The sequence below is a fragment of the Myotis myotis genome, unplaced genomic scaffold (assembly GCF_014108235.1).
Source record: "Myotis myotis isolate mMyoMyo1 unplaced genomic scaffold, mMyoMyo1.p scaffold_m19_p_6, whole genome shotgun sequence".
NCBI classification, from domain to species: Eukaryota; Metazoa; Chordata; class Mammalia; order Chiroptera; family Vespertilionidae; genus Myotis; species Myotis myotis.
This window is the reverse complement of record NW_023416368.1, coordinates 28,348,371-28,354,279: the sequence shown is the minus strand read 5'-3', so window position 1 is coordinate 28,354,279 and position 5,909 is coordinate 28,348,371. Positions and strand designations below refer to the sequence as shown.

The window sequence follows — 5,909 nt, the reverse complement described above, 5'->3', positions numbered from 1 at the left end:
AAATTGGTATATAACTAAGAAATAGCACAGACCAAAAAGATCAATTATGAAAGAGTAGTAAACAATGTTCCAGTCATCTATTGTTATGTGACAAACCACCCTAAAACTTAGTGGCATAAAACAGCCATTTTCCTATGCTCATGAACTCTGTGGGTCAGGAATTCAGTGGGGGGGCATAATAGGGATGGACTGTTTGTACTATGATGCCTCAGATAGAAAGGCTCAAAACTAGGGTGACATGTGACTATGGGCTACTATATTCTGGAGGTAACTTCCCTTTCATGATTGATGCTGGCAGTCAATCAGAAACTTGCATGTGACCTTTCTATATGGTCTATGTTTCTTTACAACATGGTGGCTGGGGTCCAAGAGCAAATACCACTTCCATCATACTTTCTTGACTTTGGTCAAGCAGTCAGAGATCAGATTTAAGCAGAGGGGACGTAGGCCCTACATTTTGAATAGAGGAGTATCAAAAAACCTGGGACTCAGGTTTTAAAACTGTCACATAAGACCTGGAAGACAAGTTGAAAAATCCTAACATAGGCCCAGTAGAAGTTCCAGAAGAAGAGAATGGAGGGAAAGGCAGAAAGAAGAAAAGGCAATAATGATTCTGGTTCTTGCCAAGATGGACTGCGGCTATCCTATTCCATGACCAGTCCTGGAAGAGTCAGAGTTTCTTATGGACTTCCTAACAGAGAAAAGGCCAGGACCAGATGGTGCACAAAGGGCAGGATTTCCTTCTTTTTGTGGCTGAGTGATATATATATATATTTCATTCATGTGTCCACGGACACTTAGGTTTCTTGACATCTCGGCTATTGTGAATAATGCTGCAATGAACATGAGGGTGCAAATATCTCTTCATGACAGTGATTTAATTTTTTTCAATCATATACACAGAAGTGGAATTGTTGGGGCATATAATTTTTCTATTTTTAATTTTCTGAGGAATATCCATACTTTTTTTCATAATGGCTGCACCAATTTACATTCTTACCAATAGGTTACAAGGTTTCCTTTTAAGAGTCATTTTGGGCCGAAACCGGTTTGGCTCAGTGGATAGAGCGTTGGCCTGCGGACTGAAGGGTCCCGGGTTCGATTCGGTCAAGGGCATGTGCCTGGGTTGCGGGCACATCCCCAGTAGGAGATGTGTAGGAGGCAGCTAGCTTGTCGATGTTTCTCTCTCATCGATGTTTCTAGCTCTCTATCTCTCTCCCTTCCTCTCTGTAAAAAAATCAATAAAATATATATATATAAAAAGAGTCATTTAGACTTAACATTTGTTTTTTGAAGTTAACAGGACTATGTAGATAAATTCATCTTTCTATAGTATAACCACTCATAATAGCATTTATGAAACACCATAATGTTCCAAGACACTAGACTGAACATCTCATAAGCATTGTTTCACTTAACCCCTTACCACTTCATGAATAAGATCACATCATTGTGCTCGCTTTGGCAGCACATTTACTAAAATTGGAACGATATAGAAAAGCTTAGCATGGCCCCTGCACAAGGATGACATGCAAATTCATGAAGTGTTCCATTTTTTTATATTAGTAATGGATCAAATTAGTTGTATATCTGTATATCCCTTAAATGAATGTTAAGTCTAATAAAAGCATTAATAAAAGATAACATCATTATATCCTTTTCTCAGATGAGGAAACTGAAGTTTGGAGAGATTCAGTAACTTTTAAAATATTACATATATGAAGTAGCAGAGCCAGGACTTGAATATGAGATTTCCAGACACGAAAGCCTGTGCTCTTAATCACCATTTTATCGTATCTCCTAAAGATGTTGTTAAAAGAACAAACGGTTCATACACGCACATACTCAAGCTGCAGGGCTCTCATTAAAATTGAGTATTAGAGGCCTGGCCAGATGGCTCAGCTGGTTCGAGTATCCTCCCATATACCAAAAGGTTGCAGGTTCAAGTTCCAGTCAGAGCACATACCTAGGTTGCAGGTTTGATCCCCAGTTGGGGCAGGTATGGGAGGTAACCTATCGATGTTTCCCTCACACAATGATGTTTTTCTCTCTCTAAAATCAATAAAAACATGTCCTCGAACAAGGATTTTTTTTTAAATTGTGTATTAGATATATGAGCCAAATTCAAACTGGAAAAAAGGGCCCATCCCCAGTCGTTGTCACCTCATACAGGAGCCTGTGCTATTGACTGACTGACTGACTGAAAGACTGCATTCGACATTTGCCACAATGTTCCCATCTTTTGAGAAAAATTTATTTCTTGCAAAGTCAGGAATACTTCAGCTGTAGTAGAAAATAATTTCAATGGGTCTGTGTTTAAGTTGGTACCAAAAAAATTCAGCTTCACTCAAACCTCACCTCCTCTGGTAATCTTTCCTGATGCCCCATTTCTGTTCTCACTTACATATCCCTTTGAGGACCTCACAGTGCCTGTGCAAATCTCTGCCTTAGCACTTATCACTAACTACCATAATTGTAGTTTTACTTGAGTCTCCCTTCTAGGCTGTAACCTCCTGAGGTGTAGGCACCAGGCTTTATTCAATTTTTATATCCCCAATGCCTTTCCCAGTGCCTGAATATATAATCTGGAATAAACACCTGCCAATAAATTTATAAATTCAATGAATGCATAGCCAAATGACTGACCTACCTGAAATGGAAGAAATCCAATTCAAGTTGCTCTCAAAGGAAACTGTACAGCTATGATATTATGATAATCACATAATTGATAATAGGATACTAAAATCATACACGAATTAATTATTGTTTTGTTCACATTGGCTAACCTAAAAGCCATAGAGGTAATGAATCTATCAGGAGGTAAGTAATGTGCCACTAGGCGACGTGACTCCGAACAGACTTTGACTGTCTGAGGGAAAGCGCTGTAGACACCAGGTTTTCAGTGCGGACGCCTGGTGGTGCTACAGGCTAAAAAGTAGGAGGAGGAGCCCTGAGTTTCCTGCAGACTCCATCTTAGAAAAGACAAAATCCGAAGGCTGCCGGGACAGACGGGGCTTGGCAAACGTCGGCAGCGAGCCCCTATTTTAGACCTTTCTGCCAGTGAATGGGACTAGATGTAAGCTGACGATCTCTCTCTTACAAGGCTTTCGAAGGCTTCTTTTATTAAGACAACGTACTCAGAGGATATTCAGGAAATCGTGCGAGAGAAAATCTGGCAGAAGAGGCAAGTGGTGAGTTTTTCTTTCTTCCTGGGCGTAGCGCAGATGGCCCAGGAAGAGGAAAGCTGCATTTATGGTCAGAATTTTTGCAGGTTTGGCGCTGGCGGCGGAGAGGGGAGCGTCTGCGTAGCAGCCGGAGGACAGGTGAGAGCAGGGTGGTTCCCAAAGAGCTCAAAGAACAGTTACATCCAGCCGCAGAAGAGGCTTTGCTCCCGCTCAGGAAACCAGACTCATGTGCGCTCTGCAAGCCTTGCCTGCAAACGTTTGTTTTATTAGAAAAATCTGAGTGTGAGATGATCACCCTTGGAAAATTTCGTTTGAACACTCCAGAATGTGCACTGGGGACATGCATGAGATTTGGGTGGATTTTTAATAATTGGAAACTACACAATCAGTTTAATTTCCAGTTTCACAAACATGAGCGATGTAATAATGGCATAAATAATTTGCCCATTTGTGGGGGGAAATCGCTGGATGAAGAACAACCCAAGGTAAGTTTAACTCTCGTGGAAAGGAATGGTAGATATCCACACCTGTCTGGGACCTCCTAAGGCCCAAATCGTGACAGTCAGTGACAACTTGAAGATTTTGTCTCAATAAGTAAGAAACGGCTTGATGAACTCTCCAGGCTCACTGAATTCTCCAACCTCTGGAAAGTACTCACCGAATATTTTAAATGCTACTGATATCTGTGCATTATAAAGCGCCAATGCAAGAAAATTACCAGGCAATTTCAAGGCTATGTAGCAAATTCTCAGGCAATTCGCTTTGGAAATAGTTTCAGAAATATCTTTCTTCATGTGAAGGATGTTGGATGACAAGCCCATTGAATTAGTCATTTTGCTACCTATCTGCTCATCCTGGCATACCTCTAGAAACAGACTTCACCTCTTTAAGGGTCATCATCTCAGCATTCTGGAATAAAAAGAAAATGCCTTGATCCTTCCAGAATTTTTTTCATTGAATGTTAAAAAATGTCCATATTTTGCCAACCTAGTGCAATACAGAGATGAGGGAGATACATGCAACATCACTCTATTGCAAAATAAATTAGGCTCCTTGAAGCTGAAAACAACACAATAGGTAAAGACAAATATCATCTTTGGCATTCTTGCTTTGGGACTCTGGGTAAAAAGGAGAGGAAGTAACATTAGAGTTGGTATTTTATGGCTCTAACTGAAGTATTGTTTTCTTTTCTTCTGAAACATAAATAATTGTTAATATATAGTCAACAAGTACTAATGGCTTAGCTATTTTTATCTTTTTATTTACCTCACAGTGGTCTTTGTTTAGAAGCCAGTAGCCTCTTTCTTGTTGAGTACAGAAACAAATGCATTTTTTTTCCGCTCAAACCTAATTTTCTTTGATCTTCCAAAGGTAAGTTACCTCTAAGACTGGGTGTGGACTATTCTAACAGATATCTGGAAGTTTGACAAGAAAACTCATTCCAGGTCTATACATAAAACGATAGTCTTCATAACTTCCCATGGAAGGTCAGGCTATTTTAAAGTCCTCTTTTGCTTTTCTTGATATTTCATGGATGATGGCTGATACATTGTAATAGTCTACTGTTCACAGGATTGGTCTCCATCTATTAGGTTCAAGTAACTATTTATTTGAGATGGTTAATATTATATAATTCTTACTTTATATGTGAATAAAGTCATGTGATGATGACACAAAATCAAATATAGTTATAAAACTACAGTTGACCTTGAACAATGCAGGAGTTAGAGGTTCTAACCCCCACACAATTAAAATCCCCATATAACTTTTGACTCCCCCCAAACTTGTTTCTTGGTATCCGAGGGGGATTGGTCCCAGGACCCCTGAAAATACTACAGATGTTGAAGTTCCCTATATAAATGGTGTAGATCAGTGCATACAATCTGCTCTCCACATCTGTAAACCCCCAACAACAGATGGAAAACAGTACAGGTATTTATTGAAAAGAATCCCCATATACGTGGACCCATAGTTTAAAGATGCATTGTTCAAGGGTCAACTGTACAGGGGGAAATTTTCATTGATGGAAATAAATGTCTCTTTCATTATTTAAGGCATAATTTACTGAGTTGCTGTGTAGCTCATTTATTGCAGGGCTAAATTTGTATTTGTTAACTTTTACTGTTTTCTTTTTTCTTAAACATCAAAAACAATTCATTCTTTAGCAATTAATATTCCAGCATCTCCAATACAATAAAAGAAAATGTCATGTAATATGGACTGGCAAAACAATCTATATATACTCAAATCAAACTAGAACTCATGATAATATCTGGTCAAGATTTTTTCCCAAGGAAACAGTTTGTACCAATAGGCTATGATGATTCTCCTTAAACTAAAAAATGCCAAGATTATTCTTATGCAAATTCTCTTTCAAAACCATCAGTTGCATATTTGTACCAGGGAAGAGACTAAACCCCTACTTGAATCACCTTTACTTTGAAATCCTGCTTTCTTGAGCTTCATGAAGTGTATATCTTGATAGATTACAGAAAAATATATCTTTTGTATCCTTAATAAGGCAAAAGCAAAATTTTGAGTGTTACCACAGGTCCAAAATTTCCACCCTAAGACGATAAAAGGTGCTAGAACCCTCCCTTCCCATGCTAGGATATTTCTCATATATTTCCTGCAGGGCCTCAGAGGTAAGTCACTGAAAAACCCCTCTTTTGCCATCTGATCGCTGAGTGTAAAGTTAGATTGTGAGCTGAAGACCATTGGAGT

General features: G+C 39.0%; 1 non-coding gene across 1 annotated transcript; it reads left to right on the top strand.

Annotated features, from left to right (window-relative positions):
- Positions 1–1,452: 1,452 nt before the first annotated feature.
- LOC118659376 lies at positions 1,453–1,559 on the top strand. The gene has a single exon (XR_004968512.1). It is a non-coding gene; the product is annotated as a U6 spliceosomal RNA (small nuclear RNA).
- The last annotated feature ends 4,350 nt before the right edge of the window (positions 1,560–5,909 follow it).